At 43.4% G+C, this 19,484-nt stretch overlaps 1 protein-coding gene across 2 annotated transcripts in view; it reads left to right on the plus strand.

Annotated features, from left to right (window-relative positions):
* Positions 1-2,879: 2,879 nt before the first annotated feature.
* The window catches only part of TSPAN33 (tetraspanin 33), a 56,820-nt gene continuing 40,215 nt past the window's right edge, over positions 2,880-19,484 (plus strand). Inside the window, exon 1 of one of the 2 annotated variants that reach the window (XM_080818001.1) lies at positions 2,880-3,045. The gene's annotated coding sequence lies outside the window, so the exon portion shown is untranslated. The remainder of the gene's footprint in view (positions 3,046-19,484) is intronic. The other variant, XM_080818000.1, reaches the window with a different exon arrangement.

A 19,484-nucleotide genomic window follows, 5' to 3' on the forward strand; every position in this document is an offset into this window, starting at 1 on the left:
CCCACTGAGCCACCCAGGTTCCCTTTAGTTGGAGTATCTTAAGAGTTATAGGTCAGAAGTCTAAAATGGGTTTCACTTGGCCAAACTCAAGATGTCCTCACCACTGTGTTCCTTCTGGAAGCTCTAGGGAAGAATCATTTCTTTGCTTCTTCCACCTTTTAGAGGCCAGTCCCGTTCCTTGGCACATGGTCACCTCCTCCATCTTCAAAGTCAATACTAATTAATGGTCAGTTGAGACTTTGTCACTCAGCAGCACCCTAGATTCTTGATTTCATTGTCACGTCTCCTCTGACTCTCACCACCTACCTCCTTCTTTCACTTATATGGAGCCTTGTGATTATATTGGGCTCACCTGGATAATCCAGGATAATCTCTCATCTCTAGATCTGCAAATTCCTATAGAATCAGATAATGCCCTAGGAGTCTGAGAGGCTACACCCTGCAGGCCACTGATGGGACACCATTAATCTCTTTTGCCCTTTTTCCAGTTTCAGACAATTTTTCCTGATGATGACAATGCTTATAATCAGGGTGACTATGCAAAACACAAGGTCAGGCAGCCCTGAGAGCACAGCCCCTGAGGAGGGAAGCAGCTGCCCCTTTAATTGGGCCATGGTCACTGTCCCTCCCCAACTGACTTGGCTCATTTCCCTTGACCTCTGCAAGCATTTGAGTTTTACAGACCTGGTTACTGATTGATCAAATTCCCTTTCCTCCACCCTGGAGGGATGAGAACAGAGCAGAAACATTTAGTCCACAAACTGGGCAAAACAACAATGAAGGGAAATGGGCATATGGTAGGGCAAAGACAAAGCCAAGTCTTATGATTTTGTGTCGACCTGGCATTGTCCCAGGGTTGGGGCAGGACTGGGGATAAAAGAGAGTGGAAGAGGAGTCTGTCCACACTGCCCTCTCCCTCTCCTCCATTTGGCTTTCATGGAATAAGGGGGAGCCAAGACTTGCCCTGTCACAAGTCCAAGTTGGCTTCAGGCTATTAACTAAACTAAATGGCTACGGTGCTATGGGAAGTAGCTGGCCGCTCTTGATCAATACAACAATTTTCAGATTGCTCCTGCTCAGAATCGTGTTTAACACTACATTTTCACAGGGCTTAGTTTTTCATCTCATCTCTCCTAAGCAAATCCTCTTAAATAAATGGCAATTAACCAAGACAAAATGAGGAGCTGCCTGACAGAGGCCAGAAGCTCCCTTCAGTCAAACCCAAATTCCTTCCCCCAGCAAACACTGACTTAGCCTCTGCTGAATGCAAGGTACCGGGTTAGGCTCTGAGGGAGACATAAGTAAGTCCTGCTTTCAAGGAGTTCCAGTCTAGGGGAAGAGAGGTAAGGACAAAGTCACATGTTCAAAGCAAAGAAAGGGGAGAAGAGAGTTCCAGATGGATGGAATAGCAGTAGAGAAAACACAAAGATGTGGACACAGAGAGGATGTGTTCTTGGCAGAGAACCTGAGAGAGAAAGAAGTTCAGTGTATTAACTCCAGCTCAGGACAAATGGCACAATGTCATGCAGATGAGACTGGAGAAGGGGGAGGAGGACCAGATGAATATGTGTGTACCTTCAATCTTGGATTGAGTCCTTTGTTCGCTAGGTATTTACTCAGCACTCTAATGCACCCAATACCAAGTCAAGCACTGTTAACACAAACAAAAATGAATAAAAAATGGTTCTACCTTCAATAAACCACAGTCTAGGGAAGTTCAAATAAATGCTTTCAATAGTGTGAAACTGAGGGCTGAAGAAGATGTGCTTAAGGACTGAGCCAGAGACCAACAAAGTCTGCTCGCAAGAACAGCGGAGAGGAAGGAGGGTCACTTGGAAGGTTTTGCAAAGGAGCCCTATAATTAGTAATTCTGCCTGGGTAGTAAGTAAAAGACAGGAGAAATTATTAAATGACCACCCGTAGTCTACACAGAGGGTCTATGATTATAGACGCTCCAAAGGCACAAAACTCATCATGTCCAGTCTGATTGGGTCCTTGATGGCTTGGTTCCCATTGCATCAAGACAGTCTGAGGCTAAATTGAAACCCTGTACAAATTCACTTCCCTTTTGCTCCATTCACTTGCCTCCTGCCTTACATGCCTTGGACTGGTTTTTCTCTGCCCTGCAGCTCTGCAATTTCGCCCAGGATTTGGTTCGTCCCAGCTTTTGACCTTGGACTCATTGTCTGGCTGCAGTTCTTTAAATTGCTGATTCTATGAAAGGCCTTCAGGTCACATCAATGCCTCTACCAGTTACTCAGTAACTAACTGGCAAATTCTGAGATTCCCAGTCAGGCGAGAAGGAAGAGCTTACAGGCACTCTGCATTCGCTCTGCTTGGCTAACTTGGCATTGTAAAGAAAGTTTCTCCTTCCAGAGGTGAATTCCAGCCTTTACAGCCAGTAGAGCCAAGAGCTCTGAGCCTGTTCATGTCATTACCATCTTCCCCCAATGCTGGCCAAATCCACAGTATCTTCTCCCCACCCTCCCAACTATGCCAAAGACCCTGCAGTTTCATGGCATCCTACTGTGGCTGCACAATTTTTTGACCCTCCACGTCCCATGTTTTTTGCACAATGAAAATCATAAGATGATTTCTGTGTTCCTGCCCTCCTGGGATCTCTGAAAGGGCTTGGGCCCCTCATTGTAGCCAGAAAGACCATGCGCAGAATCCACTTTGCTAGAGTTCTCGTGGGACCATTTAGAATAAAAAAAGACCCTGGCAGGCATTGGCCAATGGCCAGCTTGGCTAAGGAAGGGGTTAGTGAGCCTCCCTTTCATGGAATTCTGCTTCCTGGCTCTGGGTTTGACCTGTGTGCAAATTTCCAGGAAGTACTGAACATCACGATGCTATTAATCAGCTTGGCTGCTAAAGGAGGTGGCTTTTCAGAAATGATGGCTTTGAGGTTGTGACAGAGAAGTAGGCTGGCTAACTGTCTACACCTCCCCAGTAGTCTGGTCAAGTCCAGAACCCGGCAGGGGGGTGTCTGTCCACAATCAGGAGACCCACGCGGACGACTTGAGCTGTGTGTTCACAGCCATAGAGGTAAGTGTTATTTATGGTGTAGGTAGGGCTTGTTGTAGGCTCCTCCCTAAATAACATGTCAGTTCCAATCCTATTAATACCTTCTTTTTCTTCATGCCTCACTATTTATCTGTAGGAATTTATCTATGGTTCTAGCCGAACAATTTTCTAGGTGGTGAGCCACCTTAAAGAACAGGGCCAGTCCAGTGGGTCCAGATCCAATACATTCTGGTCTTGGCGAATGTCAATACCAGATGTGCTCTCCTGGGGATGAGAGGTTCAGAACGAGTTCATTCCAATTGAGACCTCACGACAGCTGGTCATGGAACTTATGAAGCCACTGACATTTTTATCATGCCCTTGACGTAATGATACCGGTACTGTTTCAAGATGCCAGAGTAGTGCCTGGGGACCTGAGGTGGCAGCGTCTCCCTGGCTACCTGCTGCTTTTCAAGCCTCATAGTTAGGTGCCCCACCACCTCTGTCCTCACCCCTCCAGCCTCATCTCACTTCCTGAAACCTGCTTTCATCTGACTCATCCCACCGCTGGCTAAACTCATGAGGAGTAAACAACTCATGGGACAGTGACTGTCTGTATTGTCACCCTTATGCCTACTGGGCATATTTACATATTTATATAAAACGTCCAGCACAAGGGAAAGCAGTGAGCAGGCTCTTTATAAACAGTATTTATTTCCATTTTCATTATGCTATGTGATGACCCCCTAAATATAGTTTTAAAATTCCAGGATCATCTTTCTTCTAATTGTCACTTGAACATTCGTCCTTTAATGTCTTGCCCTGACTTCAAGTTCAACATGATCAAAACTGAACATAGTCCCTCCAAATTATGGTTTTCCTTCCTACTTCTCTATTTCTCTTACCATTCTCTCAGTCTCTGGGATTAAAAACTCGAGAGTCCTCCCTCCAGATCCTCACTAACAACTGTCTCTCGTGTTTTATCAGTTACCTGATACTTCAGATTCTTTTCAAATGCTTCCCTAACCCAGTCATTCTCAACCCTGGTTGTACCTTAGAATTATTAGAGGAACAGTCTTAAAATACAGACGTGGGTCATGTCTGGGCCACCTCCCCCATACAGTTGTGCAGATCATTCAATGCACGAGGGTGGGTGGGTGGTCAATTCAGTTCATGTTCTGCTTGTTAAGCTATTGGCCCCGGCATGGAGCTACATCTGATGGCAGAAAGGAAAGCCTTTTGAACTCGCACAAAGGCACTGTATGGACCAAGAGAGCCCTTTGAACTCACACAAAGGCACTGTGCAGGCCAAGAAGGTCCTGGCCATCCCGCTGAAATTCTGATTCAGCCAACCTCAGTATCTATATTTAAAAGAATTCCCACGAAACAGATAAACTTTACCCCTAAATAGTCACGTTCCTTTCTCTCTCTTTTTCATGTCATTATTGTTAGACATACTACTTCTAAGTGTTATAAACTCAATGAGGCATTCTTATCATTATTACTTTTAAGGGAGCTGGAGAAGTAAAAGTAAATACAAGTAAATACAAGTATGTATTTATAGAGTTTGTTATATTCACCTTCTGATTTACCCTTCCTGTTTCTTTCCATTTTTTCCTGTGGGTTTGTATTACCATCTGGTGTCATGTCCTTACTTCAGCACAGCTCTGTTCCCACCTGCCTCCTTTGTGCTATTATTGTCAAATAGATTACATTTTTTTTTCATGTTACAGGCCCAACAATGTATTTTTATACATCTTATGTTATGTCATTGCTTTTTTAGAAAAAAGAAATATAACTCAATACCATAAAATTCGCCCTTTGATGACCCTTGATGACTAGTCCTTGTTGGTCATTGGTCTATCTTCTGTCTATTCAGAGCCTTTGCCCATTTTTAAACTGGGTTAATAGTCTTTTGACTGGTGAGTTGCAGAAGTTGTTTAGATATTTTATGTATAAAGTCCTCTATCAGACATGTGATTTGCAAATATTTTCTCTCATTCTGGTACACTGTCTTTTCACTTTCTTGATGCTGTCCTTTAAAGCACAAAAGGTTTTAATTTTATCTATTCTTAATATAAGTACATTCATCTAGTTTTTTTGTTTGTTTGTTTGTTTTTGTTTTTGTTTTAAGAGAGGGAAGGGGGAAAGGCCAGAGGGAGGAGAGAGAAAATCTTTAATCTTAAGCACGCTCCATGGCCAGCACAGAACCTGATAGTAGGGCTCAATCTTACAACCCTGAGATTATCACCTGAGCTGAAATCAAGAGTCAGAGGCTTAACCACCTGAGCCAGCCAGACAACCCTGAATTTATCTTGTTTTAATAATTGTATCTACTTTTTTCTTGTTGCTTGTACTTCTGCTGTCATATTTAAGAAATCATTGGCTAGTCCAAGCTCATGAAAATTTACCTTTATGTCTTCTTATGAAAGTTTCATAATTTTAGCCCTTATGTTTAGGTCTTTGATCCATTTTGAGTTAATTTTCGTACATGGTGTGAGGTTGGGGTACAACTTTATTCTTTTGCACCTACATATGTAATTGTCTCCGTACCATTTGTTGAAAAGACCATTTTTTCCTCATTGAATAGTCTTAGCACTTGTATTCATTTCCTAGCCCTGATGTAACCCATTATCACTGAGTAGCTTTAAACAACGAACATTTTTTCTCTCACAGTTCGGGTGACCAGATATCAAACGTTAAGGTATCAGTAGGGCTGACTGCTCCAGAGGCTTTGAGGGGAAAACTATCCTAGCTTCTGGTGGCTGATGGCAATCCGTAGTGTTCTTTGGCTTATAGATTCATCACTCCAATCTCTGCCTCCATAGTCACATTGCATTCTCTCTGGATATCCATGTCTCTATGTGTCTTTTCTTCTTATAAGGACACTAGTCTTTGGATTTAGGACCTATCCCTATCCAGTATGATATCATCTTAACTTAACTAATTACAACTTCGAAGACCCCATTTCCAAATAAAATGACATTCTGAGGCTCTGGGTGGACATGGATTTGGGGGGGGGGCATTATTCAATCCAGTACAGTCTACCGTCTGGTCACTCAAGTTCACATCCATCCATTCACTTCATCCCAAGACTTCCAAAAGTTTTAACCCATTCGGCAACCCCTAAGTCCCAAATGTCATCTAAATATCAACTCAAAAAGTCCACTCATCTTCTAAATTATCTAAACAAGGGGCACCTGGGTGGCTCAGTCAATTAAACATCTGCCCTCAGGTTGGTCATGATCCCAGGTTTCTGGGATCGAGCCCCACATTGGGCTCCCTACTCAGCGGGGAGCCTGCTCCCCATCCCCCTGCTGGTGCTCTTTCTTTCTCTGTCAAATAAATAAATAAAATATTTTAAAAATAAAAATAAATTATCTGAAGAAGTATGGGCGAAACTCTGAATATAGTCCGCTGTGGGGCACAATTCCTCTCAGTCCACAAATCTGTAAAACCTAGAAAATAAGATCTCTGCTTCCAAAATGCATTGGTATAACAGGCATAGAAGAGAATTTCCTTTTTGAAAGGGAGAAAAATAGAAAGGACAAAAGGGATATTGATCTAAAGTAAGTCTGCAACCCAACAGGGCAAATTCCATTAAGTTTCAAAACCGAATCATCTGTGACCCGATGCTCTGCCCTCTGGGTTCCCTAGGGTGATCCTGCCATCTCTGGTCTCTGCCTCCATAGCCCTGCCCTCAGATTCATTCTTCCCCCATCATCTCATCCCTGTCCCTTTCAGTCTAGGCTGGCAGTGTTTCTGCTGGTATAAAATTTTCAAAAACCTTGTTGGTCTTCTGTAATGTCGAGAAGACCCATGCCGTTAGACCCCATTGTTCACCATGGAGTCTTTTTGTAAAACCCTGTCTCTATCCATTGGTTTCATCTGAGATGGCCGATCAGCTCTGTAAGTCATTACTAATCTCATAGCAAATGGTTGTCTAGGTACTGTTGGTGTTTCTTCTAGAGCATGTTCTCTTATCTTTTGCAGCATGGATGGACTAAATCATCAAGCTCTGGCTCCTTTTTGTTTAATGGTTCCTTTTTCAATTTATCACCTTCCTTTTGCATTTTACCAAAAGCAACAAGAAGAAACCAGGCCAAACCTTGGATGTGTAGATTAGTGCTTTTCATTAAATTTGGGAAGTTTTCACTCATTATTTCTTTGGCTATTTTTATTTTTTGTCTCACCTCTTCTGGTACTGCCATTATACATATGTTGGTGCACTACATTTCTCCAAGGCTCTATTCATTTTTTCACTCTTTTTTCTCTTTGTTCTTGCAATTGAGTAATCTCTACTGATCTATCTGCAAGTTCACTGATTCTTACTTCTGACAGATCAAATCTACTCTTGAGTCCCTCTTGTGAATTTTTCCTTTTGGCTATTGTTCTTTTCAACTCCAGAATTTCCATTGATTCTTATGATTTCTATTTCTATTAATATTAACTATTTGATGAGACATTGTCATCTTGTCTTCCTTTAAATGTAAACATGTTTTTTTCCTAAGCTTTTTTAGAAAAAGATATGTATGTATGTATGTATGTATGTATGTATTCATTTGAGAGAGAGACCAAGAGCATGAGCAGGGGGGAGGGTCAGAGGAGGAGGGAAGAGCCAACTCCCCACTGAGCAGGGAGCCCAATGCAGAGCTCCATCCCAGGACTCTGGGATCATGACCTGAGCCAAAGGCAGACACTTATTCAGCTGAGCCACCAGGCGTCCCTTTCTCTAGCTTTTTGAATATATTGATAATAAATGTTTTGGAGTTTTTGTTGGCTAAGTACATCATCTGACCCCCTCGTGGCAGTTTCTATTACCTGCTTTTCTCCCTGTTTTTGTTTTTTGTTGGTTTTTTTTTTTTTGTATGTCTCTCTTTTTTTTTACTGAGAAGTAGGCATTTTAGATAATATATTGTAGCAACTATGATGTTGATTTCCCACCCAGAATGTTGTGCTATTGTTATTTGCTTTGTCATTTGTTTATTTATTTAATGACTTGCCTGAACCAATTTTGCAGCCTATTTCCCTTGTGGCATGCAGGCTTTGATGTCTCTGCTCAGATATTCACCCCTTATTTTTATCTTTTAGCTTGGCTACCTACAGGTCACCCTGGTTGGCACAGGTTGTACCTAAGGTTCCTCAGCCAGTTTCATTTTCACATCTTATTGTTGGGCGTGTGTTTGGCTTGGAGGCTGTAGTCACAGTTCGGGTAGGCTTTTTTTGTTTTTGCTTTTGTTCTCCCCATGCCTGTTCACAGCCTAGTATCTTGGATGTTCCCTCCTGATCACTCCTGAGAGGCTGCAGCCTTGGCCATGCCCACGTGTCAGGCATGTCCCAACTGCCAGGAATGAGCAATTTTACTCTGAAATCGATTTCCCAGGAGTTGCCCCTAGTCAGAGTAGCTTATTGCTCAGTCATCATTTGGTCAGAGATTGTGTTTAAGCCCCTTGTTTCATGAGGGGCCCTGTGTGAACAGGCCTGGATATAGCATGAGGAACATTTTCAAGTCTACCCCATGCCCTGCTCTCCTTGCCCATGAGTGAGTGCGGGCAGGCAACTGTGCATAACCTTTCTGAACCCTAGAACTGAGTGGACTTTCAAGAGGATCTTTCTTGGCTTTCTCTTTCCCCAGTTCCATATTAAATTTTTAATTGCTCTGCCATTTTGCTGCTATCATGGAGCTACCAGCCTCTTCTTAATTGCTTTACATCAAGATCTCTGATGTTTTCCATAACACCTTAAAGCAGAGATTTCCAGGCTCTGTTCCAATAAATTAGGGTCTCAGCCAGAGCTCTAGACCTCTTTATCCTTATGGATTGCCTTTCCTTCTGGACAGAACCCTTGTCCATCAGAGCTGGGGGTGGGACCCATTTTTCCTAGAGTGACACCCTGCTTTGAGAGAGGGGAGAGAGGGGAATGGAAGCTACTGATCTTCTCTACTTCTTCTTCCCTGCACAGGACCCCCACTCTACAAACTGGCTTGAGGGAGGGGTGAAGTGATGGGGCCCTAGTATTCTCAGCTTGCCATGTCTATAACAGAGTTTCTGCAGCAGAAGACTAGGGGAAGGAGAAACCTCAGCTATCTGCCTCTCCCAGGATGAAACTATAGCCACAGACTGGGACCTGGGAGGAAACTTCTTGCTGAGAATAGAGCTCTTGGGTAGAACTTCTATAACAAAGGCAGGGTGATGGTGGAGAAGGGGCAAGGGAATAATGGGTCATGGCATTTCTTCCTAAGATTTAGGTTTCCTTGTATATTACATCTCCATTTGCTCTATGTCCTTAGAACAATTTCCAGGGCTTTTAAATTATTGTGTTTGTTTCATTTTATAATTTTTACCAGTTAAGTTGTTGTTTTGCTGGAGAGAATGTCCGCTTAACTTTTTATTCTGCCATCTGGAAGTCCCACCCTCTATGTACTGTATCTAGAACAGTGCCCATCATGGTAAGTTCTCAACAAATGATGATAACTGTGTTCTACTTTTGTTTCTCCCCATTTATCCTTCAAGATTTAGTGGTTTCCATCTGCTCAGTGAAGCCTTCCTCAGTTACATAGCTCATGACAGCCAGCCTGCCTCTAAAACCAGTAACACATATTATGTGCTGCTTTGCACATTCACTTACCTTCCATGCATGGGTGCTGCTGCCTCTTTGGTTGGGCCATGAAATGTCTTCTGCTTTTTTATATTCCCAACACATCTGATGCCCAGCAAATATTTGTTAAATGATATGTAACAAAGGGTACTATATAATTATAGAGAAATAGTTTTTACCTGACCCTATATATCCCATTGACACATCCACTCCATAGGCTATTTTTTTTAAAGATTTTATTTATTTATTTATTTGTTAGAGAGAGAGAGAGAGAGAGAGAGAGAGCATAAGCAGGCAGAGTGGCAGGCAGAGGCAGAGAGAGAAGCAGGCTCCCTGCTGAGCAAGGAGCCTGATGTGTGACTCAATCCCAGGACCCTGGGATCATGACCTGAGCCAAAGGCAGTGGCCCAACTGACTGAGCGTCCCTCAATAGGCTATTTTTAAAAATACGTTTTAAGAGCATCTGGTTGGCTCAGTGGGTTAAGCCTCTGCCTTCGGCTCAGGTCATGATCTCAGGGTCCTGGGATCAAGCCCCACTTTGGACTCTCTACTCAGCAGGGAGCCTGCTTCCCCCTCTCTCTCTGCCTGCCCCTCTGCCTACTTGTGATCACTCTCTCTAATAAGTAAACAAATAATCTTTTAAATAAATAAATAAATAAATAAAAATATGTTTTTATCATAATTAACATAGGATACTATTCATCCATCTAAAGTGTCCAAGTTGGGGTGCCTGGCTGGCTCAGTCAGTGGAGCATGTGACTCTTGATCTTGGAGTCTTGAATTCGAGTTTTTACTTAAAAAAAAAAAAAAAAGCAATGTGTCCAAGTCAGTGGTTTTTAGTATAATCACAGCGTTTTGCAACCATCAGCACAATTTTAGAACATTTTCATCACCCCCATTAACAGTCACTCCCTGTTTTTCCCCAATCTCCTATCTCTAGGCAAATGTACTTTTTCTCTCCATGGATTTGACTATTCTAGACATTTCATGCTAATGGAATCATACACTATGTGATCCTTTGTGATTGACTTCTTTCACTTAACATAAGGCATTCAGTGAAGCCGAACTGCAGCACATTTCAGTACTTCATTTCTTGTTATTGCTGAATAGTATTTCACTGTATGGATATGTCACATTTTGCTTACTCATCAGTTGACGGACACTTGAGTTGTTTCTACTTTTTGGCTATTCTGAATAATGCTGCCATGAACATGCATGCACAAGTGTTTTGTTGTTTTTTTTTTTAAGATTTTATTTATTTATTTAACAGAGAGAAGGATCACAAGTAGGCAGAGAGGCAGGCAGAGAGAGGGGGGAAGCAGGTTCCCTGCTGAGCAGAGAGCCTGATGCGGGGCTCGATACCAGGACCCTGAGATCATGAGCTGAGCTGAAGGCAGAGGCTTAACCCACCGAGCCACCCAGGCACCCCAACGTGTACAGGTGTTTGTGTGGACATGTTTTCATTTCTCTTGGGCATACGCCTAGGAGTGGAATTGCTAGGTCATATGGTAACTCTATGTTCAGACTTTGTAGGAACTGCCAAACTGTTTTCCAAAGTAACTGAACCAGTTTACATTCCCAAAAAGAGTATAGGAAGGTTCCAGCTTCTCTACATCTTCACCAACATATTTTGTCTTTTTGATACCATCATCCCAGGGAATGTGAAGTGAGATCACCTGGTTTTGACTTGTGTTTCCTTGACAGCTACTGATATGGAACATCTTTTCGTGTGCCTATTGGCCATTTGTATGTCTTCTTTGAAGAAATGTTTATTCAAATCCTTGCCCATATATAAATTGAGGTTTTTGTCATTTTATTACTTACGAGTATTTTATATGTTCTATATACAAGTCCCTTATCACGTATATGATTTGCAGAAAATTTCTCTCCCATTCTTGGTTTATCTTTTCACTTTCTTGATGATATCTTTTTTTGTTGTTAAGCTTTACTTATTTATATGAGAGAGAGAAAGCGTGGGGAGGGGCAGAGCAAGAGGAAGAGAGAGAGAGAATCTCCCTCAGATTCCCTGCTGAGCATGGAGCCTGAACGGGGGCTCAATCCCATGACCCTGAGATCATGATCTGAGCCAAATCAGCCCTGAGGCTGTGGGAAAGGGAGAGGGACCGTGCCTGAGGTAGTCCTGGTTTTCCAGTGTTGTTTCGGAATTCCAAACTCATGAGAGACTCTAACCTTGCTTATATTATTTGTCCATTCACATTATTACTTGAACGCAGCCGTCATGTTCTATATCGGTGCAGACTCCTTCCTCTTTCCTACACTTGCATGTCAACACCCATACAAGCCAGCAAACACCACAGCATCTGTTTTTTTGTGTTTTTTTTTTAAGATTTTATTTATTTGACAGAGAGAGAGATCACAAGCAGGCAGAGAGGCGGACAGAGAGAGAGGGGGAAGCAGACCCTCTGCTGAGCAGAGAGCCAGACACGGGGTTCAATCCCAGGACCCTGAGACCATGACCTGAGCCGAAGGCAGAGGCTTAACCCACTGAGCCACTCAGGCACCCCATAACACCACAGCATCTGATCCCTTAAAAATAATCCAGAGCTGGGTCTAACCCTTCCAACCCTTCCCTTCCAAGAATTAAACTGCCTTCCAAGTTGAGGGAACTCGGTTAGTTCCTGCTCACAGGGACATTCTCCACCTTGTTCTGGAGAGTAGGGTGGGACAAGGTGAGTGGCAGAAAGCACGGGCCTGGGACCCAAACTCAGAGTGGGCAAACTACTGGAAATGGAGAGTTGCCCCTTCTTCTTCCTTTTTCTTTCTAAAAATTTTATTTACTTATTTATCTAACAGAGAGAGAGAGAGAGAAAGCACAAGTAGGCAGAGGGAGTGGGAGAAGCAGGCTCCCTTCTCAGTGGGGAACCTGATGCAGGACTTGATTCCAGAACCCTGGGATCATGACCTGAGCCGAAGGCAGATGCTTAGCCAACTGAGCCACCCAGGCGTCCTAAAATTTGCCCCTTCTTCTTCTTCTTCTTTTTTTTTTTTTTTTAAAGATTTATTTTATTTATTTATTTGACAGACAGAGATCACAAGTAGGCAGAGAGGCAGGCAGAGAGAGAAGTTGCCCCTTCTTAATGTAGATCTGGAGACTCCTGAAATTCAGCTGGTCTCTTTGTATTAAATCAAGTGTGGTTTTACTTTATAAATTGTGGTTCCTTTCTCTGGTCTTGTTTTAAGCTCAGGCCCTGATGCCCTGGGGCTAGAGATTGGATTGCAGGAGACTCCTTAAGGGGCATAGGAATGGTGCGTGGAGGGAGCACAGGGCAGGCAAACCTGAGTTCTCAGAGAGTGCCAAGATTCCACATCCCAGCATCAGGCAATACAACCTATGCAGAGCCAGAGACATCGGAGGCTGGGCCCGGATTTAAGGAGGAAGAGAAAAGATCCCAGAATCAACAAAATAATATCGTGAAATGCAGGGAGGTTGGCAAACGCAATGTGGCAGATTTTGTTCTGGGTATTAAAATCGCAGAGCTGATCATGAATAGGATGGCACTATTGGCTCAGGGGAAGGCCTGATTGGCCAGGCTTCCCTGGTGAGCTCTGACCTCACCAGTACCCAGCCTCCTCTAGGTAAGTGGAGGGGCCAAAAAAAGGCACTTCCTTAAGGACAAAAATATCTCCCATCATCGGTCTGATGCTGAAACAACTTTGTTCCTTTAATGGGATTGTTCTGCCAAACTGGATCAGTGTTCCTGCTAAAATGCAAATATATATTTGGAGCAGTGGCAGGGGGGATGGGAAGGTAATGAGTCTTAGCAACTACCAGCACTTTAGCAGGAATTTGTTTAGGGACAGAGAAAAATTTCCTAAGAGGACAAGGTACATAATTGGTGTGTGTGTAGCGGGGAGATGTAGGGGAGGGGACAGGTTGAAGGAGGGCTCAGAGCCGAAGCTAGGCTGAGAAAGGCAGGAGGCCATCTAAGGTATCATAGTCCTTGCTCTCAAAAGATACAAAATCCAGGCACTAAGATTGAGACAAGATAAACCGCTGACATCCAGCTTCTTGAAGTAGTCATTGAAAATGGAAGGAAGAGCCAAGGTATATTAGAGAGTGTAGTCACACAGAAGGGGCTCATGGAGGTGGGGGATCCACCACCTCCCCGCTGTGCAGAAAGCACTTGCTAAAGGAAAGAGTTGTGCAGAGAATGTTGAACTCAGCAAGAAATATGTCTTGGGCCAGACTCTGTATTGCTAAGGAGGACTTCCTACCCGCAGACCCCCAGCTGCCAAGCCCTATGAAGACCACACCTCCAGGGAGATGCCAGGGGTCCACTTCCATTCCAAGAACCCATCCGATTTCTTCTTGTGCTTCAACCCACAGGCTGCAGAGTGTCCTGATCTATGAAAAGGTCAGCGTTCTGTGAATGGTTAGGTGCTCCCTCTTCTTCTAACCAACTAACCACTGCCAACTACCTACCACTTTGGAAGAGGGCCTTGGAGTCTCTGGGGAGTCAGTTGTGCTCAGCTTTATGTCCCACTGTGCTGTGGCCCCTGGCACCCAGGGCAGGGGCTCTCTCTCCTGCACACCCCAAAATAGCGGCTGGCCTCATTAACGCAGGCCAACTTGCTTATAAATTAGACCCTTCAGGCTTTACAATTCCCCAAGCCACAAAACCTCACAGCTTTAATGGCCCCCGGAAGATATCAAGGCCAATCCCCCCAGGAAGCCTCAATGCCACCATTTTACAATGGAAGAAACAGAAGCACAGAGAGATCAAGGAGCGTGTCCAGGTCACACAGCTACTGAGTGGCTGATGTGGAGGAAAGCCCACTCAGTGTCCTTTCCTCTGCCCCTTGTTATTTCTAGCAGAAGATAGAAAGATAATATTTATGGCCCTAGGAAAGTGTCGTTCTTGGATTGCATTCTGATCTTTTCCTCTTAAGACTCACTGAAAGCCATAGAAAAAATTTCCCCACTGGATTTTAGTTTAGTTTAGTTTTTTTTTTTTTTTTTAAACAAATCTGAAGGGAAAAATAGCAAATCTGGTATCCTAATGAGATAATTAATGCACAAGTACTTTGAAAGAGGTACAGCACTTCAGCGCTTTTCAAATAGAAGGTATTATTATGCTCTTGAAAGAAATGCATAGGCCTCACTGGTGTGGGGGTGGGGCGGAAGCCTGCTCGGGATGGTGAATCACAGACTGGGGGAAGGCGTTTTCTCCAGAAAGCTGACTCATTTCTTGGTTGTCCTAAGCTGAGGGAGCCAAACTTCTTGGGGTTATTTACTACCTTGGTAAGGAGCTGGCGATGGGTTCTTTTTGGGTTCTGGGTGGGGTTCTTTCTAGCACTGCCGGGAGAACGGTCTTCATACCGGGGTGACTTGTCTGTTTAAGGAAGGCCCCCGCCAACCGGCCAACCGCGGTGACTGCACTTAACTGTTAGTCATCACCATCACCAGCCTTGGGGACCCACCTTTTAAAAAGAGCTCTGCTGTGCTTCCTTTTACTGGAGGGGCAGAAAGGGGGTCATCGGGCAATTACCAGAAGTAAAGAAGTCTAAAGAAAGCAAAGTGTGAGAACAAGAATGCTAGGTCTGGCTACATCGCGGTGACCTTGCATAAGGGATGAATTCCTAAGAAAAGGTCAGTACTTGTCTGGATCTGTCTGGCTGCTATAACAAAATACCACAGACAGGGTGGCTTATAGACAACGGATATTTATGTCTGTTTAAAGTCCAAGATCAAGGCGTCCAGCAGATTCCATGTCTGGTGAGAATCTGCTTCCTGGTTCCCAGGCGGCTGTCTTCTTGCTGTGTTATCATATGCCTGAAGAGAGGAGCTAGTTCTCTGGGGTCTCCTTTGTAGGGTTCCACCCTCATGACCTAATAATCACTTCACAGAGGCCCCCACATCCTAATACTATCACATTGGGCATTAGGTTTCCCCATATGAGTTTGGAGGGGGACACACATATTCAGACTGTTGCAATGATTTTATGTTGCAAGGTGACTGAAAAATCCATTTTAATCTGAATAAGGCAAAACAAATGAATTTATTGATTCATGTAGCTTGACAGTCTAAGGACAGGGCTGATTTCAGGCGCTATTGGATCTTGGGGCTCAAGCAATGTCATCAGGACTTAGTTTCACCCGATCATGCAGCTCTGCCTTTCCTCTGTGTTAACTTCATCCTGGGTGGTGGCTCTCGGTGGCAGCAGGTCACTTGTAATGCTGGGAGTCCCAGCCAAAGAGAGAGGTAATTTCTTTCCCTCTTGTTCCTCTACCCCCACCCCCACCCCGCCCAAATTCCAGGATTCCTTCTGATTGGACCAAGTTGGAGCAAATATCTATCCTCGGGTTCTGATTGGCTAGAACAGAGAAAGCGGCTTCAACTCGGGTGCTCGAAAATATATCACTGCTTTCCAGATTCAGGCTGAGAGGGAAGGTAGCGGTTCCGAAAGGAAACCTTGAATGCTAGTAGCAGTAGCAAGGGATGGATGCCGGGGTTGGAAAAACAATGGGTGGGAAGTCAGTTAAACTCGTTTAGGTGTTTGAAACAGTTTCTCCCCGGAAATCAGAGACTGAATTTCAGACTCATGAGATTCTGTCTGAACTCTATCATCTTTAATTTCTGGGTGACTTGAATGGAGGGCATACAAAATAAATGTTTTCCTAAATACATCCTATCTACAGCCTGAAGTGTAGATACTGGGCTGGGTATCCCTCCCAAAACTATTTGCATTTGAATAAGCAATTCAGTGCCTTAATCTAAAATGAGATTCGATTAGGATTCGATTAGAGAAAGGATTCAGGTAAACTGGTAAGGGTGAGAAGTAGGGGAAGGGAAACTTAATGGAGCCCCTGAAATGACAAAAGAAATGGACTGCGATCTAAACTTATTTGGGTATAAAGCTGCTTGTTGGGTATAAACCTTGTTTGCTTTGCAGTGGATAGTCCTAGTCCCAATTCCACAGAATCATGCTTCTTCTGAGGTCACCGCTGGATTGATAAGTCACCTCCCTGACCAGACCTGTTCTACAAAGGCCAGTTTTCCTCTATGTCTTCTACTCTACAGCTGCAGTTCTGACTTCCTACACATGATCCAGTTCCAGACATCCTTCTTTTTTTAATTTTTAAAGAGACTTCATTTATTTATTTGAGGTAGACAGCAAGAGAGAACACAAGCAGGGGAGGGGCAGAAGAAAAGGGAGAAGCAGGCTCATCCAGGAGGGAGCCCAATATGGGGCTCCAAACCAGGCTCCATCCCAGAACACTGGGATCATGACCTGAGCCGAAAACAGACGTTTAACTGACTGAGCCACCCAGGCAGCCCTCCAGTTCCAGACATCCTGTAGACCAGACATCTCCAAGGCATGCAGGGCTTGAAATCCCAAACCTTGTTTGTTTCCCCGCTCACACAAGCTGAACTCTTCTCCCTGTCTTCTGAAACCCTCCACAATCAGCCCCAAACTTCTTCCTTGCTCCTCCTCTATACAATCTGTTCCAGGTTTCCAGGTCCCGCTACTTCTCGGGCTCTTCCTCCCTGGAAAAGGCACACCCCGCCTCACCTCTTCACCTTTGCCCATGATGCTCCTCCCAGATGCCTTACTGAGTTCTGCATATTGTTATCTCCACCCGCTGTGATCTAGAAGGATGATAATGCCAGTGGAAGTTGGGTATGATCGGAATTTTTCGCTGGGTTCTGACAGACCTCAGGACTTTTGATTTCTTCAGAGAGTGCAAAAGAACCCGAAACTTCTCCACTCTTTTGCTGGTTGGTAATCTTCCTGCTGAAAACAAAACAAAACAAAACACCAAAGTTTTCTAGGGCCTTTTGCCACCTTACATGTCCACCAGGATTATCTTTTCACCATTCCCACAGTATGTTGGATTTTTTAGATTCCCCTGTAACATGTTTCTGTCCTGTTAGCCTTCCCTCTAGCTAGCCTCACCCCTATTAACAACGTGCCCCTAATGACTTTGAATCATTTGTCGCTGGCTGCTCATCGGCTGTATCACTCCAGCATCGCAAAATCTCTCTCTTTCTCTCCTCGTGTCCTCCATTCCTAACGGGGTCTAGTTCTAGCCCCGAGACTGTAATCTTACATGCCTACTAGGGCCAGGGAGGTAATGGAATATTTGAAGCTGACTGAATATATATAATTAGGAGTTAATTGGAAAGGGTAAGGCAAAGCTAAAGGCATTCGATTTCAGAATTTTTAACACTGGGACAATGGAAATTCATCTATTGTTCAAAGAGGCCTATATGCAAACCATTGTTTGGGCTTGTCCTAAAGTTTTTCTGTTTTGCAGAACTCCTCCTGGGCAGCATGTTGCCTTCTAACCTGGTGGAGTTTGAATGTATTGCTTAAATCTTTTGTAGAAAATGGCAGCAGTTAGAGATGAAGACTCAAGGGACACCTGGGTGATTCAGTCAGTTAAGCATCTGCCTTCGGCTCAGGTCACGATCCCAGGATCCTGGGATGGAGCCCCGCATTGGGATCCCTGCTCAGCGGGAGCCTGCTTCTCCCTCTGCCTGCAACTTACCTGCTTCTGCTCTTTCTCTCTCTCTCTCTGACAAATAAGTAAATAAAATCTTTTTTAAAAAGGAAAGAAAGAAAGAAAGAGGAAGAAAGATAGAAAGAAAGAAAGAAAGAAAGAAAGAAAGAAAGAAAAAGAAATGGAGACTCAGGAGGGGGGTTACGTAAATATTAGAATATCATTTCTTTATATTTTTCATCAGCTATGTATCCTGTAATCACAAGTGGGTCATATGGAGACTTCAGGGCAACCTAGAAATATTGCACATTTAACACCAGCTTCTTTTCACCCTTCTTCAGAATCTGATTTTGGACCCTTCATGGACTCAGTCAGTTCCAAGTCACTTCTCCTTCAGACACTTTTCTTGTAAGAGGCACTAAGGTTGAGTGGTTGTGAGCACAGATCTAAAGCTAGTCTATCTGGGTTGAAACCCAGACTCTATACTTTTCTGGCTGTGTCTGTCTGTATGACCTTGGGCAAATTAGGCAACTCATCCTGCCTCAGTTTCCTCATCTGCCAAGTACAGATAATAAATAGTACCTCATGCCATCATAGAAAGGGAGAAATTAATTCATACATACAAAGAGTAGGGTGTCTGAAAACTCAAGGAACATAAAATAAACTTGTTTTTAAACAGTATGTTAGTTACATAAGATATTGTATCTTTTTTCTAACCCTTGAACAACCCCCAATTTAAAGCAATGAGTCCAGAGGGGCCTGACTGGCACAGTCAGTAGAGCATGTGACCCTTGATCTCAGGGTTGTAAGTTCAAGCCCCACAGTGTGCATTAAAAAAATACTGTTAAAGTAAAAATATATACTACTTTAAAATAATAATAATAATAATAAAATAAAGCAATAGGTCCAATTATAATAATTAAAAAGTACAATAAACACATTAAAGAATATCTAATAAGTCTGAAAGTAGAAGGCAAATTATATATATAATTATATGTATTTATAAAATATAATAAACTTTTTTTCGTTATCAAATGTATCCATTGCTCCAGATTTAGAGGTAGTTCACTAAAAATACACCTTAGGATTAAAAAACCCAACATATTATTTAAAAAGCTAAAAAATGGGGGTGCCTGTGTGGCTCAATGGGTTAAAGTCTCTGCCTTCGGCTCAGGTCGTGATCCCAGGGTCCTGGGATTGAGCCCCGCATCAGGCTCTCTGCTCAGCGGGGAGCCTGCTTCCTCCTCTCTCTCTGCCTGTTGCTCTGCCTACTTGTGATCTCTCTCTGTCAAATAAATAAATAAAATCTTTAAAAAAAAAAGCTAAAAAATGTGTGATTTAAAAATATTATCCTGTGTCTCCTAATTTTTCAGACACCGTGTACTTGGAACAGTGACTGGCACTTATTAAGCATCATT

Source organism: Martes martes (assembly GCF_963455335.1).
Source record: "Martes martes genome assembly, chromosome: 11".
Lineage (NCBI taxonomy): Eukaryota > Metazoa > Chordata > Mammalia > Carnivora > Mustelidae > Martes > Martes martes.